Here is a 23,337-nt window from a genome sequence, read left to right as displayed (position 1 = left end):
ATTTTGCAGTCTGACTCCGTGGATTCAAGTCCTGAAACCTCAGCATACTAGCTGTGTCACCAGTGGAAGCACTTAGCCACTCTGTGCCATCCCTTACCTATACAACGGAAATAATAAAATCCCAATTGCACAGGGCTACTGTGAGGATTAAGTACAACACAATAAAGTACCCAGTGCTTAGTCAGCTTTTAGTCGTTGTTGACTCTTTCTATTTGGCACGAGAGAGTTGTAGAGGCTCCAATTATTTAAAAGACCAACTAAACCTGGGAGGAAGAAAAACAAAAGATAGTGCCAAAGGAATTAACACGCCACAGGAAAAAATGCTAGTTTCTCCAGCAAGAGAATGCCTTGGGCATTTACAGTTCAATGACTAGGTACTATTTCTAATCATTATCTCATTTAGAATTATAATGAAGAACGTTGGGAATAATTAACCCCATGCTATAGTCCCAGGAGCCTGTCATTGCAGGTAGGAAGGATTAGGTACCAGCTCTGTCAGTCCTGGCATGTGAGCACATTTACTTCCCCCAGTGATACCAAGTTATCCTGCCCGTCTTTTCGGGGGCTCAGTAAATCCTCCCCACCTCCCCCCGCATAGTGGCAAGGAGCATTCGTCTCATGCTTGATAACACTTTTATAGTCATAGAATAGCAGCAGCTCCTGAAGCCTCCAGCCCTTTTAAAAGCTTAGGAATGACATCAGCCACAAGTGAGCATCTCTTTAGAGCCAGATGTGGTAAATCCTCTTTAGGCTGAGCTGCCAGCCTGGAAGCCCACTCCCTCCTTTGTTAGAAATTCTAGTCACAAAAACCTACACTAAAGTGCTGCAGGCGCATCAATAAAGCATATAATGAAATCAAATGAGTCTTGTTCCTTACATTTACATGCAAAGCATATCAAAGGAGCATCCAGTTTGTCCCTGAGACCAACACAATGGATTCTTTTGTGTGGGAGCAGAGGAGATATATGAAGCTGAATTAGGAAGCAATTCCAATTAAAAGGGCTGTGTTTAAGGCTCCAAAGACAATGCAGCCTTTGCTAGACACTTAGCTATTAGACGTGTCTGGCTGCCCAGGTGGTTTTGTGGCAATTGAATGAGAGCTGGGTGGAGAGGAACGCGGCAATACCACCACAGGGTCCCAGGCTCCAGGTCACACTGCCTCCCTTCCAACTCACTCCTGGGTGACCTCAGGGCCCAACAGGGTTGCTATGAGGATAAACTGGTATAAACCATCTCGGGCAGTGCCAGGCGAATGCTAAGCCCATGTTTGCTATTATTTTTATGATTTCCCACTAGGTCCCACACAAGAGCTGGCAGGGGGGTTTCCCTGGTGGCACAGTGGTTAAGAATCCTCCTGCCAATGCAGGGGACACGGGTTTGAGCCCTGGTCCGGGAAGATCCCACATGCTGCGAAGCAACTAAACCCATGCACCACAACTACTGAGCCTGTGCTCTAGAGCCTGTGAGCCACAACTACTGAGCCCACGCGCCTAGAGCCCATGCTCCGCAACAAGAGAAGCCACCGCGATGAGAAGCCCGCGCACCGCAGCGAAGAGTGGCCCCTGCTCACTGCACCTAGAGAAACCCCGTGCAGCAACGAAGACCCAGCACAGCCAAAAAAAAAAAAAAAAAGAGCTGGCAGGGGCCGCAATCACCCAGATGACAATGAATGGGACCTTGGAAGGGCCTGCCCTTGAAGGCCACCTGCTATGTGGTGAAGGGAAAGTTGTCCGCTGGTACAAAGGCCTCTTAAACTCAGCACAATTTTCTTTCCTAGAGAAAGAGAGTCCCTTTTACTAATATTTGGTAGCTCAGACATGTGCCATTTGAATTAGCTCAACTGTTTCCCACACACTTTTCATATATTGTAGCTTTAGAATCAGAGACTTGAGAGATGGCAACTTGGAGATAGATTATTGCCTGTGGCAGGTTGTCTGCAATTTTTCTCCAGAATCTTCATTCGTCTTAAATGGAAGTCACCTTCTTGAAAGCGAGTACACAGGCTGCCTTGTGCAGCTCAGATCTGAGGCTGACACATTACAACCTATTCGTGTATGCGGAGGATCACACACGTAAGGGAATCAGGGGATTTAGCCTTTGGCTGTTTCCCCCTTGCTTGTTCACCGAAGTGCCTCTGGAGTTTGCTTTAGCACAGAGGTCCCAGACATTCTTGGTGTTGTAACTTTAAGTGCCATTCTTCATCGACCTTATAAAAAGGGTAACGATTTTCAATTGGGAACGTGGGTTGGGGGAAGTTTGAAGCATAAACAGAAAACTGGTGAAACTATGGAATATAAGAGAAATTAAAAACTGAAAGAAACCATGTGAGGTTCTGACAGACATGAGGTGCCTGAAGAGCCTCGTGTGCCCTGGAAACAAGAGACTAGCACAGTCCCCACTACAGTGAGTCACTCTACAAAGCGTAGATGCAGTTGTCACATACAAAGCACAGAATATGTGTCTGGATGCTCATTTCGAATACGGGCTTTCTTATTTTGAAGATACAAATGGGCCTAAATCACAGTGCCTCTCACATGAGAAAGCCCCGAGGAATAACACTTGTAATGACATTTTTAAACCAGACATGAGGAAGGGAGAGGCGTTGGAAAGAGGAGGCTACGAAAGGAGCTTTCTTTCCATTTGTAATACTGAATTTCCATAAGAAAAAGGACCTAAAGCAATTAAGGCAACATGTAAATATTTGTTAGATCTATGTAGTGAGGCAGGTATTTGTTATGTCACTCTCTATACTTGGTTGTGTGTTTGGGGGTGGTGGGATGAACTGGGAGACTGGGATTGACGTGTCTGCGCTGCCATGTGTAAAACAGAGAGCTAGTGGGAACCTGCTGTATAGCACAGGGAGCTCAGCTCAGTGCCCTGTGGTGACCTAGATGGATGGGATGGAGGGGGAGAGGTGTAAGAGGGAGGGGATATATGTATATGTATAGCTGATTCACTGCGTTGTACAACAGAAACTAACACAACATTGTAAAGCAACTATACTCCAATTAAAACAAAAGTATTGGGTTTCCCTGGTGGCACAGTGGTTGGGAATCCACCTGCCAATGCAGGGGACACGGGTTCAATCCCTGGTCCGGGAAGATCCCACATGCTGCGGAGCAACTAAGCCCGTGAGCTACAACTACTGAGCCTCAGTGCCACAACTACTGAAGCCCGTGTACCTAGAGCCCATGTTCCACAACAAGAGAAGCCACCGCAATAAGAAGCCTGTGCACCGCAACTAAGAGCAGCCCCCGCTCGTCGCAAATAGAGAAACCCGCGTGCAGCAACAAAGACCCAATGCATACAAAAAATAAATTAATTAATTTTAAAAAAAGGGCTTCCCTGGTGGCGCAGTGGTTGAGAGTCCGCCTGCCGATGCAGGGGACACGGGTTCGTGCCCCGGTCCGGGAAGATCCCACATGCCGCGGAGCGGCTGGGTCCATGAGTCATGGCCGCTGAGCCTGCACGTCTGGAGCCTGTGCTCCGCAAAGGGAGAGGCCACAACAGTGAGAGGCCTGCATAGCGCAAAAAAAAAAAAAAAAAAAAAAAGTATTTTGAAATATTTTAAAATAATTGTGTAGATTTCGAAGGAAAAGCAGCAGAGCTTTTGGCAACTAAAAAGAGAGAAGTCTTGACTCATAACAGCACAAGGAAAAGCAAATAAAGTAAGTGAGGAGTAGCTCAAAGCTTCCTTCGAGTGGGTTTCAGAATGACGCTGAAAGGTACAGCTTGTGCGAAGAAAAATCCACTCCCTTTGTTGCAGCCAAATCTGTTTTAAGTCAAAGGAGGAAAAAAGGGCTGGGCAGGTGGCCTGGGCAAAGGGATGCTGCCCCTGAACTCACCAGCAGGGGCTCAACTCAAAGCGCTCTTCTTTTTTCTCTGACTTCAGTGAGGTATGAAATATAAATTTAAATAATCTAACAAATAGGCAACAACAACAAGACAATAGTTTGGGTACTAGTCAGTTTAGACAGGATGGTGATGAAATGCGAAGTAGCTTTGAAAACCCTCCTATTGCAAACATAGGCTGGCACAACCAAGAAAAGCTATCACCAGAATACAAATTCAGAACTGATCTGTTTTGTTTCCTCATGAAGAAAAAAAAATACCATCAAAACAAAGAGGAAAAACCCAGATAGGGTGAGTTAATTCAGTATTCAACCTAACCATGAAAGTGTCTCCCAAAGTGGGCTTACTTGCAAACGTCGAGACTAACCACTCCCCGTGGTCAAGTGGAAGGCCAGATTGCAAACGTGTTCCCTGCACAGAGGAAGGCTGTTGTGAGGAAAATGAAATCTGAAAAGCCATAACATGTTGATTGTGAGGAATACAAGTCATAGAAAATCTTCAGTTCATTTACCCGTGATAAAAATTTCAGGGTAAGTGGCAAGATAAACATCGTGAATCCTCTTTGTTCATGAAAGAGTCCTTTGACCAGGATTTCTTTGACATAGTAAAAGAGACTGTCTCAAATCATACTTTCCTTCTCCCCAAAACTGACCATATAATAAGAAATAGTTAAGTGAAACTCCCTCCAATGTGGACCTGCACACATGTCAATTCCTAGTATCTTTTCCTTAGTCATGGCCCTAACACACATTGTAAACTGATGAAACAAGTTGCTATTTCAACCCACAATTATATTTTAACCTAATTTTCAACATATTGTGACTCTTAGAAGAGGAGACAAATTGCTGGGAGCCAAACCTCACATATGTGTTTTCAGATTGTATAGACTAAACATGACTCATCCTTCCAAAATTACCAAAGGGAACCATAGAGGCCCACTGCTGTTTTCTTTTTCTCCCCCCTAATGATAAGTAATTTAAAAGATTATATTAAAACAATCATGGAGGTTGTGTTTGTTAGGACATTTGGGGTTACAAGTAACAGAAATCAAGGATACAGGGAGACCCCAAGGTCAAGAATACATGAGGCCTCAGGAGTGGCTGACACTCATAACTGGATCACTCTGAGAAATGACTTCATCTTCTTGGAAGAAGAGCTTTCTTTGCTACTCAGTCCCCATGATGAACAGGAAATGGGCACCAATAGCTTGCAAGCTTGCAAGTTTCAAAGTACCAGCCACTCCAATTGCTGGCTTGTGCTCTCACTCCGTCCTCGTCACACACCCACTATCATCTTGGGTTCCCTCACTTAACTCCAAATGTGTAGTTTAGGGATGCTTACTGGTTCAGCTTGAACCATGTATCTGTGGCCAGCACGGCAAAGTCTCACAGCTGCTGAGGGTGAAGCCAGTAGTCCAGAGAAGAGGATGTGGCAAACGACCTATGAATTTCACTACACATATGTTACAGAGCAGAATGCTCTCATGCAAAAATATTTATTGAACACCTCCTCTGTGCTTGATACTTTCCTAGATTCTGGGGAGAGGACAGTGAACAAAAAAGACAAAGCTCCTCATGCTTACATTCCACTGACGGGGAAAACGATAAGGAAATACTCAGTAAATACCTAATGTATCAGCTGGTTATAAGTGCAGTGACCAGTGGTAATGGTGTCTGGTAACATATTTAATGACCAGCTTTCCGGAAGGCATTCGATGATTTCCATGGTGTAAATACCTTCACCACAGTCACTTTCAAGCTCCCAGTGTGATATCCCTGACCATGAAGCTGGGAGGAGATGAGCTGTAATGCACTCTTGCAGAGTAGTCCCACCACCTACAGACACAAGCGACATAAACAACCTCAAAGCACAGATGAGAGTAACACATAGTAAAAGAACTAGGAAGTTATGAGTTTTGAGGATATATTACTCTTGTTTTTAATATAATTCATTTCATTGTAAGTCGAATTATTTAATTTTTAATAATGGCTTTGTTTAATAACTGGCTCACAGAATTCCTGAAAATTTAACCACCTGCTCTCACGAGCCAGTATGAGCCAGATCCAGGACACCACTGGCAGTGAAGAAAATAAAGCCAGTTGAGGGTTGGTGTTCCAGTTACCTATTGCTGTGGAACAAACCACCTCAAAATTTAGTGGTTTGGGGGACTTCCCTGGTGGTCCAGTGGTAAAGAATCTGCCTTATAATGCAGGAGACGTGGGTTCGATCCCCAGTCAGGGAACTAAGATCTCACATGCCGTGGGGCAACTAGGCCAGCGGCGCCTCAACTACTGAGCTCACACGCCTCAATGAGAGAGCCCACGTGCCGCAAACTACAGAGCCCATGTGCCCTGGAGCCCGCGCACCACAACTACAGAGCCCACACACCCTGGACCCCGTGTGCTACAACTAGAGAGAGAAAACCCACAAGCCACAACGCAGAGAAACATCCCGCATGCCTCAACAAAGATCCCGCGTGCCGCAACTAAGACCCGACTCAGCCAAAAATAAATAAAATAAATAATAAATAAATCTTTTTTTAAAGAAAGACTTAGTGGTTTGGAATAAGAACTGTTCTATAATATCGCATAATTTTGTGGGCCCGACATTCCCACAGGGCTCAGATGGGGAGTCCTTCTAGTCAGTGACAGCAGCTGGCAGATGGACTAGTCTTGAGGGTCCAAGATGGCCTTGCTTATGTGTCTGGGGCCTCCAGGGGGATGCCCAGAAGCCTGGGCTCAGCTGGAACTGTTGATTGAAGTGCCTATACATCGCCACTTCAGCAGGGCGGTCTCAGGTAATCAAATCCAGGACTCCCAGAGAAACTGTTCTAAGAGGCAGGAAGTGGAAACTGCCAGTCTCCTAAGGCCTGGGCCTGGAAACTGTCCCAGCACCACATCTGCCATATTCTGTTGCTCAAAGCAACCGCCGAACCCGCCTACATGTAAGTGGACAGAGACCCTGTCTCTCCACAGGAGGAGGATCAAAGAACTTGTGGCCATCTCTAATCCACTACAGAGAGAGAATGGTAGGGGTGAAGGAGCTGTGTTGTTTTTTGTGGGTTTTTTTTTGCCGTACGCGGGCCTCTCACTGTTGTGGCCTCTCCCGTTGCGGAGCACAGGCTCCGGACGCGCAGGCTCAGCGGCCATGGCTCACGGGCCCAGCCGCTCCGCGGCATGTGGGATCTTCCCGGACCAGGGCACAAACCCGTGTCCCCTGCATCGGCAGGCGGACTCTCAACCACTGCGCCACCAGGGAAGCCCTAGCTGTGTTATTTTAAATATGGTGTTTGGGGAAGACTTTTCTACTCAGGTGAATTTTTTTCCCCCTGAAAACTGCGGCTTATGAATAAATAAAATGTGCGTACAGTTTTTAAGTCCAGCTTTGGGCAGCCAATTCTGACTGCCACACCCTCAGACCCCACGCTGCCATAAGGATATCTCAGTGGGAATGTTTGACCGTCACCAATTAGAGCAACTTCTTACTCCCCAGGTGAAAGACACCACAGTTCAAAGAACCCAGGCACCAAGCAAGGCGATGCCAGTCTGCAGCAGAACACGACTCACGCCCAGCTTTTCTACCCAGAGCTCCTATTTAAAAGTTCAGTGCTTTTTCTACAACTCCATGTTTTTTCTTATTTTTACAAAACTCTTTCTAAAATCAGTGTTAGCACATGATTTAGCATTTGACACTTTCCTATTATAAAGTACACATATTTTGCATCAATAAGAATGTAAATTCCTTAAGGAGAGACTTACTTTTACACTTCTCCAGGGCCGCTGTGTACAACTGTGCAGTGTGTAAGCTGCCGAAGATATCTGACCAGGTTCAGGAGGGGGATGAAAGGAGCCTGCACTTCGCCTGCGAGGCTGTGTGCTGTGGGGCAGGACTGCACTGTCCCAGAGGAATGGGCATCTTTCTCCAGTACCTACAGAGGAGGGGCAAGCGGTAGCCCTGTACGTCTCTTACAGAGTGCACATTGTGTAATATAGTGCTGGGCACACCTAGAAGGATCCTGGGGTGGGGCAGGGGGATGGAAGTAGAGAGAATGGCATGTGCTGATTAACAGCATTCAGATTCCTCCAAAAGTGTCTCTTATGGACATGCTTGATTATCTTTGCTGTGTAACAAACCACCCCAAACCTAGCGGACTAAAACAGCCATTTTATTGTGCTCACAGATGCTGTGGGTCAAGGAATTAGGACAGGGCAGAGCAGGGATGAATTGTCTCCGTTTCGTGATGCCTGGGGCCTCAGCTACAAAACCCATGTGGGAGCTGGACTCATCTGGAGGCTTCATTACTCACATGTCTGGTACCAAGGCTGAAATGACTCAAAGGCCAGCCTCCACTGGCACTGTCAACAGGAGCACACGTGTGTGGCCTTTCCATGTGACTTGGGTTTCCCACAGCATGGCGACCAGCTCTGAGATAGAGCACCTCAGGAGGGATGTCCAGAAAGCAAGTCTTGTGAGAAAACCTGGAGGAAGCTGCATGGCTTTCCTGGCCTAACCTCAGAAGTCACCACCTCCATGCCACATTATTGGATGCAAGCATGTCACTGTGGCCGGTTCCATTCAAGGGCAGGGACAGAAGCCTCTGCCTCTTGACAGTAGCACTGCAGACGAGCACGTGGGATGAGGGATGTCGTCACAACCATCTTTGGAAAATGCAACCTGCCACAGGGCACATCTCGTCAACAACCCAGTACCACAAAAGAAAGAGAGCAGTAATTGAGGGATTAAGCCTCCTAGACGCCCCCCAAGATGCTCATGGTGAAGGGCCCTCTGGGGCAGGGTGCAGAGGTACTGCTTTCTGAGGCCAGCACCTGAGTCTTCAAAAGCCCCTCTCTTTTAAATCCGCCGTCAGGAAGTAAGCTCAGCACAGGCAATGTGGGCAGCTGCACAAATGCCCCAGCTGCTTTTCGCCCTTGAGCTTGGTAGTTATGCCACCAGGAAATTCCACAGACGAGGCTGACAGGTTGAGGGTTTGTCTCTTTTTCAATCTGTGGGCCACCAACTAACTGTCAAAGTTACCAGGGCTCAGGCCAGAGCCAGATGTTCTTAACAGATGTGCAAAGTAGGCAGTTCCCTTATTACATCTTTTTAAGTTGTCCGATGCTGTAAGATGCCTTTTTAGTCTAATGCAGGGTTGGACATCCCTGGCAAAGCAATTGTAGCCATTTCCTCTATTTTAGTCCACATGAAGTAACCCAGCCATGATCTCAAACCTTTTTTCTTTTTAACTAATTGGGTGGCCTTCTGCAGCTGGGCTATGGAAACCAAGAGAAGTTTCAAATTGAAGACATATATATATATAAAGTTGTGAAATGCATTCCTCCATCCCACCCCTTGCCACTACCCCTCTCCATTAATAAAGACATACTTATCTGGCTTATGTAAGAATGCAAGGAGAAGTCACCAGACATAATTGCAAGTACATCATAGTGATCTCTTTCTACCTCTATCCCATCGACTCTACCTGGACTTCATACCTGGAAGATTTGGGGGAAAGCATAGTAAAGCTACCATTTAGCTACAGAGTATCACCAAATAATAAATACAAGTCCACCCGCCCCCCTCCTTTCCTCTGACCTGGATTTTCTCCAGTTGTGTTGTCTGCAAAATGAGCTGTCACCAGATCAGGCCTCATCGGATCAGAAATGGGAGGGAGCTGCACACCCACAAAAGAAATGCCCCCCGTGAACACAGGATTTCTTTCCTCTATCAAGAGTTATTTAAGTGCATATAAGCAAACTGCTTTTATTATTCAACTTAAACGCAAAATGCCACTGTTTAAAGTCTGCATTTAGCTACATTGTGCACCAACATCTGTTACAATGAGCAAATGCGCTAATCCATCCCATTTCCCATGCCCCCATCACCACCACCCCGCACCCACCAACACGACAATGTACATTTAGGGTTACAAAGTGCTAAGACCGAAACCAGGTATGTGTAGGAGAAGAAATACTTATGAGAAGACATGAGAGTGACAATCAGATATTTGTAAGGAATGAGAATGAGGTCTTTGTAGAGCTTTGTTGAGCCCTGGCCTGTGCTGAGCCCCATGCTGGGAGAGTTCTAGGTGAGAGAGCTGACAGAACCCACTCGTGACTCTCAGTGGGCCCCAACTAGGCCTGTAGCGCTGAAAGTGAGCTTAGGCCTTAGGACTCAGTAAGAAATAAAACATGGAAGTAACTACGTTTTGTGACTAACACAGAGACTCCAATCCCTGGTGAAAAGGTGACCCCAGAGTGTCAAAGCATTCCTCCCACCCCCGAGCCTGAAAAGATGCAAAAGGCAACAAGCCAAGGCTCTGGGCTCTTCTGACCTGGCAAGTTCCTCCAGGGCTGGCGATCCACTGAACTTCACATCCACTTCAATCCATTAGAAACAAAGGCACAGAGCAGCCTGCTTGATATCTGCTTGTATCTGTGACCATGTGTAATGGCTGACTTTGTGTATCAATCTCGCTGGGTCATGGCACTCAGTCAAACACCAGTATAGAGGTTGCTGTCGAGGCATTTTTTAGATGTGATTAACATTTAACCCAGTAGACTTTGAGTAAAGCAGACTAGCCTCCATAATGTGGGTGGGTCTCATCCAATTAGATGAAGCCTTAGGAGAGGAGACTGAGGTCCCCCAAGAAAAAAGGATTCTGCCAGCAGACTGTCTTTGGACTCAAGCTGCAACTTCAGCTCCTCCCTGGATCTACAGCTGGGCCTCCGTGCAGATTTCAGACTTGTCCTCTTCCACAGTCAAATGGGCCAATTCCTTAAAATGAATCCTATTGGTTCTTTTCTCTGGAGAACACTGACTCTACACTATGTCTATACACTCTGCACTGCTTACTGCTTGATTCACTCGTGTAGTGGGGACTGCAAGTTGCCTGTCTTATATCCATTCTTCTCTTCTTTCTTGGTGTCAGAAACCTACTTTTATTTAGGATGGTAATGTTCTAGCTAAAAGACTACATTTCCCAGTTTGCCTTATAGCCAAGGATGGCCCCGTGACTTAGCTCTGTCCAATGACAGGTAAGCGAGCATTGCTGACTACGATTTACAGAAAATCTTCTTAAAAGGAAGAAAGGTTGTTGGCATGCACCCTCTCTCCCTTTTTGGGTTTTCTGTCTGGAACTCTGATGGTGGTTTGAACTCAGTGGCCATCTTGAACCATGAAACCGTGCACTAAAAATAGCAGAGCAGAAAAGTACCAGCTCTGGACTGCCTACTCCCTTTTACTTGAAGGAAAACTAAAATTCTACCTTTTAAAATGGATGGAAGTTACAGGATGCAGATTTCAGTTGAATATAAGGAAGACTCTTCTAAAAGGGGGTTGCTCAATAACAGAGTAACTTGCATTATGAGGCAGTGAATATCCTGTCATGGGAAGTATGTAATTAAAGACTGGATATCCACCTATCAAGGATGCTGGTTTATGGTTTATTTATAGTCTGTTAGTCTATGTATGTGTTTTGACAGAATTAAGAACTCCACTTTAGGAATTTTAAAAAGAAAGGAAAGGGTAAATTTAATATTCATACTTGTACTATCTAGTTCTTAATTTAGGTAGTGGGATTGAGGGTCTCCATTTTATCACTGTGCTTCTTCCCTTATGTGTATGTTTCCCATGTTTTAAAATATATATTAGATATAACATGATGATTTTTTTAATGTTACTTCTTTTTTAAAATATTTATTATTTCTTTATTTTGACTGTGCCAGGCCTTAGTTGCGACATGCGGACTCTTATTTGCGGCATGCATGTGGGATCTAGTTCCCTGACCAGGAATCGAACCCGGGCCCCCTGCATTGGAAGCGCAGAGTCTTACCCACCGGACCACCAAAGAAGTCCCTACATGATGATTTTTATTAGAGAGAAGTTAAGGAGGCAACTTTGGGTGTTGTACCCAAAGGGAGCCACAGCCAGTGCCCATTCACTATTCTCCCTTCTCTGGGGCGAGCTTGGAGACTTTGTGGTCTGGGCACTCCTCCTTCTGGGAGGGCATGATGAAAGCATATAATTTAGGGCTCCCGGACCATGACTAACTGAGCTGGCCACCTGCCTCTCACCAGTTCCTGGGCGGTTTGGAGCAGTAGAGCTGGGTCTCAGGGCACTACCTGAAGAATATGAACGTGATGGTAACAGAGGCAGCCTGGGTCTGTGTCCAGAGTTCATATCTTTTTAGTGTCCCTATCTTCTCTCCACCCCTGTTATAGCCCCCTCTTCTAACTTTTCACTCATTCCTCTTCTCTGAGACTTCACCTTTAAAGCAGAAAGCTTATTTCTCATTGACTTCTTTTTCTTTTTTAAGTGTTTTTTTTTTTTCTGGTTTGGTTTTTTATAAATTTATTTTATTTTTGGCTGCGTTGGGTCTTCGTTGCTGCACGCAGGCTTTCTCTGTTGTGGTGAGCAGGGGCTACTCTTCATTGTAGTGCGCAGGCTTCGCAGTGGCTTCTCTTGTTGCGGAGCACAGGCTCTAGGCGCACAGGCTTCAGTAGTTGTGGCATGTGGGCTCAGTAGTTGTGGCTCACGGGCTCTAGAATGCAGGCTTAGTAGTTGTGGTGCACGGGCTTAGTTGCTCCATGGCATGTGGGATCTTCCTGGACCAGGGATCAAACCAGTGTCCCCTGCATTGGCAGGCGGATTCTTAACCACTGCACCACCAGGGAAGCACGACTTATTTCTTTTTAAAATTCAGTCAGAGTTGTGAGGGAGCCTGAACTGATGTTCAATTGCTGCATCTTATTCTGGGAACATGGGAAAAATTAATAAAGCAAGACACTCTTCTGGCCAGATGGATTTGACCAAAACAAGGTTTTTTGAGTTTTTTTTTTTTACATTCTGAGACAAAATGTACTTTAAACTTAACACCAAAAGTGTCAGAATGGCTTCTCTTTTAATTTTCCAAGGTGAGAAAAACTCAACAACACTAAATGGAAAAAATTCCTACAGACAGGCTGATACCTAGAGAGACTATGCATTCCAGTCCTTTGGTTAGATAACACAAAAAGAATATTAGGAAAGTTCCTATAAAAAGACAGATTGCTGAGTTGGGAAGGAAGCTGCATATATGATCTTCTCTCACTGATATCCCAAGAAGGTTTTTCTGTTGAATTAGTGAGAGTTCTTGATTACAAACTATAGAAACTGACCTCAGAAAAGGAACTTATTGGAAAGGTATCTGGTGACTCACAGGATAATTTAGAAGGCTGGAGAATCAGCCTAGGAAAATGGCCAGAACTCAAGGTGGCCAGTAGGACCCAAAATCAAAGCCACATCATCACTGGAACAGATTCTGAGGATACCTCTGCTGGCTCTGCAGCCCCAGTCACCAGCCTCTGGACTCTAGATGCCACCAGCATGAACTTTAAATGGTTCTGTATGTTCACATCACCAGTTCAAGATTTAACGACTTGAGAAGATGCATCTGATTGCTAAGTGACCAAGTGTCTGCACCCTAGTCTCAAGGGGGTTGGCAGAGAGAAATTTGACCCTTTGTCTTATTATCATTGAGTTATAAGAATTTTTTGTATATACTGAGTATACGTACTTTGTATACGTATTAGAATATCCAAGATGGCTCTTCACCATGTCATGTCTGCTAATGCTGGAATATCCAAGACGGCTTCTTCATTCACATGTCTGGAACCCAAGCTGGGAAGGCTGGAACAGCTGGGACTGGACAGGTGTCTCTCTCTTCATGCCCTCTCCATTGTGGCTAATAGCTTAGGCTTCCTCACAGCATGGTGATTTCAGATTACTTGGTCCTTCTTTTACATGCTGGTTGGATTCACCTAGAGTAAATGTTCCAGGAGTCCAAGGCATAAGCTATAAGGCTTCTTATGATCTAGCCTTGGAAGTCAAAGAACACTACTTCTGCTGCATTCTATGGGTCAAAATTCAAGGTGAAGAGAATTAGACATCACCTCTCAATAGAAGATATAGCAAAGAATTTGTGCCCATCAAATCTCCCAGACCTGGTATAATTAGAGATCTCTACATTAGTGTAAGCTACCAACTTATTCTCAATTGCTCAAACTCACTGAAATCATTAAATAACACTTATTAGCAAAAATGATAGATTTTAAAGTGCTTACATATATTTTATCTTATGAACCGTCACAAGAACCTTTTGAGTTAAGCAGGTAGATATTAATATCCTCATCTTAATGACACTACTGAAGCCCAGTGATACTTGTGCTTTGTTCAACAGAAAAAAATCAGAACTAGAACCAAAGATCTTTGGCTTGTAGTGCAGTGTTTTCTCTTCTATGTCATGCTGTTTCTGCTTAGGTATACAAATCCTCCTAACTCAATAAGCCCCCTCTTTCCTAGGAAATCTAGGTTTGTGGTAGTCCCCAGTTACTAATGAATTATTTATTCATAAATTATCAGGCAGGAAGAGCTGTCTATTTAAAAAATTAGGTACTATTCAGTTAAATCTTATAAGAACCAGAAGTTCTGTGGTTGTAAGGAATGAGAATGACGAGTTGACTTAAAACTGTACCTCTGTTTAATAGCATTATTATACATATGATTAAAAAATAAAGACGCCAAAATTTTATTTACAGATACAGAAAGAAATAACAAAACAAACAAACAACAAAAACTAAAATAAAATTAAAAAAAGAAAGAAATAACAGTCCATTGTAAGTGAGAAAAGCAAGTTGCAAAGCATTATGTGAATACACACACACACAAGCACGTACACATACACATATATTTTTTCACACATACATTTGCTAGTACACGTACAAAAAGTCATCTAAAAGGTTATGCTAATAGTGTTATAGCTTAAGGATTCTAGACTGAATTTGAGTATACATTATTCTTCAAATAATAATTTAAAAGATTTTTAATCTTTTCAATCCTTTCAGAAATACATGATAATTATCTGATTTAAGTATCTTCACAATTTTCTAGTCCTAAGTAGGGTACAAGTATAAACAAATGTACAAACAAGCAAAACTACAGATGATATATTTAGGGCAGAAATTCTATATTTGTTAATTCATCCCCCAAACAGAAGTTAGTGAGAAAGTGTCTTTTCAGTACTCAGCATTGGGAAATGTGTTTCTAAACAAAACAATACAAAAATATTCTTTGAGCTAAACATAATTAGCTTTCAGAAACTCACTGGTTTGGAGCACAAAAGAGATAGGCATTTCTTTCCAAACCAAGAAGTGATCGTTTTTCACAGATCTCAAAGGACAAATAAACAATCAAAGAAACAGCCAGCCAACTTGGACAAATGTAGACCTGCACACATATTAAACCTCACCTAAAAAGCATTCCAGTTTACATTAAATTATTTAGAAATTCCAAACCAAAATGTGGCCCTACTATGTCATAAACCAGGCAAAGGAGAACCTAGGAAATTGGCAAAGCTAGCTGGGCTAAAAGAGAGTGAAAACTTCTTTCCTATATGTCTTCAATTTGGGAATAAAGTAGAGGTCAAAGAGACAAAGGCCAGGGTCTGAATAGGAATGCCATCTGTGGGACAGGTGCTCCAGACAGAAGCAAAGTGGATCAAGCCAGAAGGGGTGAGTGGCCAGGATTGAGAGAGTCTGTGGGGAGACACCAAACACAAACCTGGTTAGAAGGACAGTGATAATGACCTGTCATTTGTTGAGGGACAGCCATGCTAGACCCTTTTCATATGCTATTCACAGCTCACATTCTCCTTACAAACAGGGTCTTAGCTTTTTCAGATGACAACGCAGACTTAGAAGGGTTACAGGGCATGCCCAAAGCCACAGTGCTAGTAAGTGACAGAACCAGAATTCAGGTCCAGATCCTTCTCACCTCAAAGTCTACATTCTTTCCAACAGGCTAAACTGTGGAAATCTAAAGGACTCAAGAGAAGTATATGAGAATAGTAAAGTCAGGGACCATAAGACTCAGAGGCGTGGGTCAAGGGGCCAGTTCCATCAGGTCTCCCTATTCTGGATCTCTCCTAGAAACACAGGCTATTCTGCTGTATTCCTTTCATATACCATCTGGATACATGCTGTCTAGTGGGTGCATCATCTTCACAGAGCCATGGGGCAGATAAAGTGAAATAAATGTGATGGTTCCAAAGGCAGCCAGGTAGCTCTGCCAAGTGTCAGGTTGGATGTAAACAGTAGAGAGAAATGGAAGAGAGAGGGTGCCAGAGTCAGTGACCGAATAACCAAGCATTAGCTCCAGGCTCTGTCCAGATGCTCATGAGGCTCCCTTTCCCAAGAGGAGGATCACTCAGAAAGATGTAATGAGAAACCGTGGAGCCTGACCAAGCAGGAAAACCAAGTGAGAAATGCGTTTTGAGAATATCGTTAGAGTATCAAGTGCAAAAGAAGGATAAACTAGAGAACAACTGAGATAAAGCGGGGACTTGGCCTTGGGAGGGGAGATTTGGGTACTTTGGGGGTGCAAGTTAAATGACAGTGACCTAAGGCAGGAGTGGAAGTGCTGAAATAAGTCTGACTTTGTCGAGAAGCATGATCATCAGGGACTTCCCTGGTGGCGCAGTGGTTAAGAATCCTCCTGCCAATGCAGGGGACACGAGTTCAAGCCCTGGTCTGGGAAGATCCCACATGCCGCGGAGCAATTAAGCCCTTGCGCCACAACTACTGAGCCTGCGCTCTGGAGCCTGCGAGCCACAATTACTGAGCCCACGCACCACAACTGCTGAGGCCTGAGCACCTGGAGCCCGTGCTCCGCAACAGGAGAAGCCACCGCAATGAGAAGCCCGCGCACCACAAAGAAGAGTAGCCCTCGCTCGACACAACTAGAGAAAGCTCGCACACAGCAACGAAGACCCAACGCAGCCAAAAATAAATAAATAAATTTATTAAAAAAGAAAAGAAGCATGATCATCAGAAGTAGATGGTGAGCAAGTCAGAGGCAGGGCATCAGTCTTGGATTAGAGAAATTGCAAAAGGAGTTATAGGTGAGGGAAGAGGGAGAAAGAGATGATTCAAAGATGTAAGACAGAGGAATCAGTTGCTGGAGTGTGGTTCCAGATAAGTGGGGAGGGGTAGGATTCTGCACACTGAGAGAATTTTTCCTTACAGGGGGTTGGTGAAGGAGGGAAGTAAGACTGATGATAAAGCAGACATTTGAAGGGATTTTAAAGTATTTCTCACAGGTGGTAAATAGACTCAGTTTTTTACTATTCCAACACCATGAAGGACAGACTTGATTCAGCAAGAAAAAGGAACAGAATAGCAGATGTGAGTTCAAGTTCCTAGCTTTGCTTCTTACTATCTCTGTGACCCTGGACAAAAATTCTGAGCTTTGCTTTGCTCACGTTTAAATTACGGTGATTATATGTGTCTTGACTCCAGTGGTATCCTGGAGCCAGATTGCATCAACTCTCCCAAGCTGATTGTTAAATATCCCAAAATTCAGACTTGTTAAGTCATTGGTAGTTTGGAACTGGCCACGGTGTGAGCATTTACACCATGGAAATAGGCAAATGTTACAAAGCAAGTCTTCCCTCTTCCTTCCCAGGGCTTGCCACTGCCTGCTTCCCTTATAATATCGTCAGGCTGAAATGAGACACTGGCTGTGGAAACCCTTTGCAAATAACCAAGCCCTGTATAATAGAAAGAGTTTTTATTATTAATATTAACAGGTGTGGTAGCATGACTTTTTCACATATTAGAGTTTTATTTTCCATCACCTGCCCACCATTCCTAACAGGTGGTCTTTTGTATTTCCTTTTCTTAGCAATATTTGCAGGGCAGAAGGCAAAGATGATTGAAAGCAATGGCTCTTCCAGTCTTATTTAAAGGACTATACTTGCCAAAGAGATAGTGTTAAGAGTAGGAAGGAAAATGGGAATATCAAAAAGGCTTCAAGGGGAGATTCAGAATAAGAGGTTCCCAATGGTCTGAGAAGGGGAGAGGTCAGTGGATTTTACAGGAAGTTGAAGTGGCCCTGGCCTGGATGCCTAACAACCCCCTGAGAGGCACGAGACCTCAGGAAATGGCTGCAGAGTGGATCTGAAAAACCTACCCGGACAGGCAGCTTCTTAGACTCAACTCAGTATCCACGTGCATAAGACCACAGTCAACCACACTTGGATTCGGGATATATAAGACAGGAAATCCTGCCAGCAGGGCAGCAGCAGTGTTCCTTTTCCCCAGGAGTGATCCATGCAGCAACCCACATAGCCATCACGGGCTATTTTCTTTGGCTTCCCAGGGTTCCAGTACAAGAGAATGAGACCACATGAGGTAGGTATGGGATCCCCGCCCCCGTCTAGACCCTCGTGCTGTACAGGAGCCAATATCTTCCACAGGCATAGCTGCCCAGTGCCCTCAAGGGACTTGCCCAGTTTCAAGAGTCACTGCTTTCAGGTAAGCCCAAAGCTATGCTTCCCCTCAGGTTCTTAGTTCTCCCAGGGCAGATACAATTCACCACGAAGGGTCATTTTTGCCACAAGTTACTATACCTAGAAATAACACAGCTGCCACAGTACCTTTCTCAGGTTTTCAGAGGAAACAGAGAAAGTTAACAGAAAGTAAAAACCTCAAGTTGAAAGGGAAAGGGTGTTTTAAAACAGTTTACCAATGGTGGGCCCAAGGAGGCAGGACCCCAGGCACAGGGACCCCCAGCCTCACCAGTGACGCCTGTGTCCCAAATGTGGCCCAGAGGCAGAGACCCTGGACATAAAACATAAAGGTCATTCTGCTGGTGATTAAACAGAAGTCTTGTCTCCCAGACCCTGACTATTCCATCCACTGTTAAATCAACCCTCATAAAAATTATAGTAAAAAAAATCCCCTTGACCTCTCCCTATACCTCAGGTTACAACTGCAGTAAGAATTTATTCATATCACTCTTGAGAGTGAACCAGTTAACATTTGCAGAGTGCACAAAAGATGAAAGATACATTAATAACAGTACCAAGCATGCACTGGGGACTGCTCATCCTCTGGGCACTTAGCAATCACAAATCATTCAACCGCTGTTTGCAAAGTATTATCCGTCCATTCCTAGTGCAAACAACCTCCAATTTATAAGGGAATTCTAATCCTAAACTATCTTGTCATTTAAAAACATTACTCTTCAAGACCTGGCATTATGCTGAGTTGTTCTTTTAAAGGATTAATAAGAATCCTCGTAGTTTGAAAATAACTAAATGCAAGAACCACTCTTAATAAGTATTGTGTAAAGAATTTTTTCTTTTTAGAAAAAAATATTTTAATTATAGAAGTAACACATTAGTACAGACTCATTATAAGAAAAATCCAAACAATACATTTAAAGTAAAAGTCTTCCTGGCCCTCTTCCCACCACGCTTCCCTCGTTGGAGATGACCAGGATATCAGTTTGTGGTACATCCTTCCTTCCCTTTTGCTCTACATTTATAGTTAATTTTTTAAATTATAAATGGCTCTCAGTAAAACTATTACAGTGTATGGTTTAGTCAGAGATTCCTTGTCTCCTCTTTTTATAAGGGCTCTAATCCCATCACAAGGTCCCCACTTCATGTCCTAATCTAACCCTGATCACCTCCCCAAAATCCCACTATTTCCTAATACCATCCCTGGGGGGATTAGGATTCAACATACGAATTATGCAGTCCATAACAGTGTAGGTTCCATATTTCCCTGGAAGACATTAGATATACAGAGAGCCCTTCAGAAAGTTTATCATCCCCTTCCACCATGTGAGGATACGAGAACTCTGCAACCAGGAGAGGGACCTTACCTGACTATGCCGGCACCCTGATCTTAGACTTCCAGCCTCCAGAACTAGAAGAAATACATTTCTGCTGGCTATTAAAAAAAAAAAAAAAAAAAGTTTATCATCAGGAAATGTTAATAGTTTCAAAATTAGCTACACACATGTTAGGGGAACCAAGAACTTGTTGCTTTTCCCTTAAGAAACAAGAGATGTCTACAGAATAGGAGAGGAACGTGATCCAGCAGCTTCACTCTATAAACATTCCTAGCATCCAGCATCCCTGAGCACTTCCAGCGCCCCAGAACCCTCCTGTGACAAGTCTGAAGAGAGCTAGCATTTCCAAGCCATGCAGTTCAGGCTCCAGAGCGTACAGAATGATGCACTCAGCTAAGTAGCTGCTGCGGGCACTGCTCCCCGGGCCCACCCTCTCCCCCTCTGAAGTTTCCATTACCCACGGGCTTTGATCTGGTAAACAGATCTGAGTCCAATCACATGGCAAAGGTTGCCTTTCTCTCACTCTCCTCTCTGTGCCTGGGAGAAATGAACAATTAACAAACAGAAAGTGTTCTGTGAAAGTTCATTATTTTGTACCTGATTTGAGAAGACTGAAAAACGGCCCTTTCAAACAGTCTCTTTTGCCAATTTCCTCCCTTCCTTTCCCCCAGAACCTAAGCCCTGGGATTCTCCCTAGGGATTTTATAGAAACCAGCCCATCTGGAATATTCTGCTGACAGAAAGTCAGTAATTGATGCCAGCCGGAGAAAGCACAACTTCTGCAACTGCTTTAATTCCAGAAAAGTCTTGCCTCCCTTGCAGTGTTCACTTCAGCCAGGCTTTGCCTCATCTGGCTGTGTAGCCTCAAGCACCTGAGAAAGTCTCCAGAACCCAGTGCCCAGTGGATGCTTGTCAAACTGAATTAATTGCATTGAAGTCATTTGATCTCTCTGGATCTCGTTTGAAAATGGGAATAACCATACATACTTCACAGTGTAAAGATTTATTTAATCATATGGTCTGGCTTCTCAAAAAATTCTGTTGGGTCCCTATTCCCTAAAGGATAAATGGGGTGCAGTTTCTTGTGGTTAAATGAGAGGCTTGGAGCTTACTAGATGAGTGCTGTTGAGTGGGTTATTTCATCTCTCTGAGTTTGTTTCTTCATTTGTAAAAATAGCAAAATAATATCTACTTTAGAGTGTTATTGTGAATACTAAATGAGAAGACATGGGAAAGTCATGACACAAGCATTGTCCATGCTAAGTGTTCTATAAATGCTAACTATTATTCTTATGTGCATAATCTGTACATTGTGGGCACATGACCAGAAATCAATAAATGGTAAGTGGATAAACAAATGAGAGAACACAGCTGTATCAGTTAGGAAAGTGTTGGGCTGCATGTGATAGAAACCCTGCTATAGCGACTAAACCAAGTAGCTGGTTATTTCTCTCATGTAATACGAAGTCCAGAGGCAGGCAACCCAGAGCTGACAGAACTGCTCAAAGAAGTCGTAAGGGACCCAAGCCCTTTCTTAGCACATGGTCCTCATCCTCAGATGTGCTGTGTTCCATTCAGGAAAACGTGGGGAAGGGTTTCAGTTGCCTCATCTGTAAAATGGGAATAGGCTCACTGCCTTCCCAGTGAGCCATTCTATGATTCACCAACCAACTAAGTATCGAATAAACACTGCTCATCTGGGGAAAAGGCTTTTGTGGCTAGATTGTTTCATGTCCCAGAAATAAGCCATGTGGGTCTCAATTCCACTCACACTCATTGTTCATAATGAAAATTCTGAAAATATTTGGCAACGTGAAGAAAAGTTTATAAAAATGTTAAATACAAAAGGAAGGCTGTAACAGTTGGTCTAGGTACCAACAAGGAAAATTCTAAGATATATTAAGTGAATAAAAGGAAGTCACAGACAACACTTGTAGATGATGTCATTTTTGAAAAAAACCCCCAAATTATAACAAAACAAAAACTGGTTGGAGAGAGGTAATAAAGACTTCCCCTGTTAGCTCTATAGAATTCTAGTTTTACATTTTTATAGCACATATATATTTATATATTACTTATCTAATAAAATTAATCTAAATTAATGATTTTAATTATGCAATAATGTAATTATATAAAATTATGTATGCATAGGGTAAAGCTTAGAGAGGATTCTAGGAAAATGAAAGTGGTAGCTGTGTCAGGCAGGTGAAATTATAGAATTCCTTATTTGTGTTATTATCGATATGTTTCATGTACAATAAATATGATTTCCCCCCACAAGTTGTTCACATGAGGCATAGGTAGATTTCTATAACAACCCAAGTGGGGCATTTTTTAAAAGGTAACTGTGGGTTTTGCTGATTGTGAGATCAGACCAGTGCAGCCTCAGCTGCGGGCAAAGTTTAGCAGAGATTATCTGAGATGCTTGAAACCAAATTATTTTACCTGAACTTGGTGATAAAAGCTGTCTCTTCAGTTTCATTTTTTTCTTTTACCTCTAGCACCAAAAGCCAAAACACAGGACAAGAACTAGGATGGCCACTACTTCCTCTCTCCCTGAGATCCTGTCCGCGCTGTGCGCAGATCGCAGAGCTAAGCTGGTCATTACTGCCTGGCAAGGAGGGTAGTCTAGGGAGGATGGAGCCTGCTGGACAGGGTACTTCGCACGGCCCTGCAACTCTGCCATACCATTTCCAAATGGAAGGCCATTACCTGGGTCATTAACCTTAACTCCTGTATAAACCTAGTCACTCAAAGCAGCTCAATATAAAGCAGTTGTTGTGGGAAGGCTCCAAGTAGGGTATAGAAATGCTGGTCAGGAGGTCCCTGCTAGAACATTCAAAACTAGCTACCGCTCAATGACTAGGTGCCCAGCACTGGACTGTCCACTTACACTCAGGATCTCAGCTCATCCTCTTGGTGACATTGCAAGGTAGACAGCACACACAAACACACACACACACACACACACACACGTACACACACACTCCCCATTTCATAGAAAGTCTAAATGACTTACTCACTCAAGACCATGTAGCCCATTGAATGAAACAGCTGTAATTCAAACCCACCAATTTTGAGGACTATAAAATCCATACTTTTAACTGGTTCAACATTTTTCACATGCATCTGCACTTGAGCAGAGTTTTGGTCCTTTGAAACAAAAAACCAATGCAAATTTGAGGAGCATGTCTTCAATGTCGGGCACAGGGGCGGGGGGGCAGGAAACAAAAGTTCTCTGAACACACTCAATGCTGCAAACAGATTCCATGAAAAGGTAGCCGGGCTTAATTCCACCCAAGTGTGTACAACACAGCCTTTAGGCAGTTGGGTGTGTTTTCCCCCCAAGCAATATATCACCTGAGCCACAGTAGCCTGTAATGTATGGCTTTAATATATTACCAAGGGAAAATGTTCCAATGATTTACTGGGGTACAACATTATTGGTATTATGAGGCAGCATTAATCAAAGCTATGGAGTTGGCTTCTGAAAACCATTAGGTAAATCCCAAGCTCTAAACTTAATGTATTCATCTTGGACCACATTCTGGAAGGAATGAGAATATCTCACTAGTTTTGCTTTAAATCTGCCTTCCCATTGGTAAAATTAATGTGTTTGTGTGTGTGTGTGTGTGTGTGTGTGTGTGTGTGTGTGTGTACAAGTTACTTGAAATTTTTAAGGTGCATTTCAAGATGAACAATTGTTAAAACGTCTCTCTACCATGAGTCTCCCTGAAGGAAGAAAGCCCAGTCCCCTAGTTATACATTCTGAGGAGAGAGGCCTGCCCTGAATTTCCCGTTTAGTTGCCA

General features: G+C 43.7%; 1 long non-coding RNA gene across 1 annotated transcript in view; it reads right to left on the bottom strand.

Annotated features, from left to right (window-relative positions):
• The window catches only part of LOC117196401 (uncharacterized), a 51,399-nt gene that overhangs the window by 14,013 nt on the left and 14,049 nt on the right, over window positions 1-23,337 (bottom strand). The window contains exons 3-6 of the long non-coding RNA XR_007475747.1: window positions 19,558-20,064; window positions 9,445-9,523; window positions 8,159-9,344; window positions 7,611-7,780 (exon numbers count right to left, since the gene is read on the bottom strand). This is a non-coding gene — a long non-coding RNA (uncharacterized LOC117196401). The remainder of the gene's footprint in view (window positions 1-7,610; window positions 7,781-8,158; window positions 9,345-9,444; window positions 9,524-19,557; window positions 20,065-23,337) is intronic.

The sequence above is a fragment of the Orcinus orca genome, chromosome 2 (genome assembly GCF_937001465.1).
Source record: "Orcinus orca chromosome 2, mOrcOrc1.1, whole genome shotgun sequence".
NCBI classification, from domain to species: Eukaryota; Metazoa; Chordata; class Mammalia; order Artiodactyla; family Delphinidae; genus Orcinus; species Orcinus orca.
The sequence above is the reverse complement of the archived record's forward strand: the minus strand, read 5'-3'. Positions and strand labels throughout refer to the sequence as shown.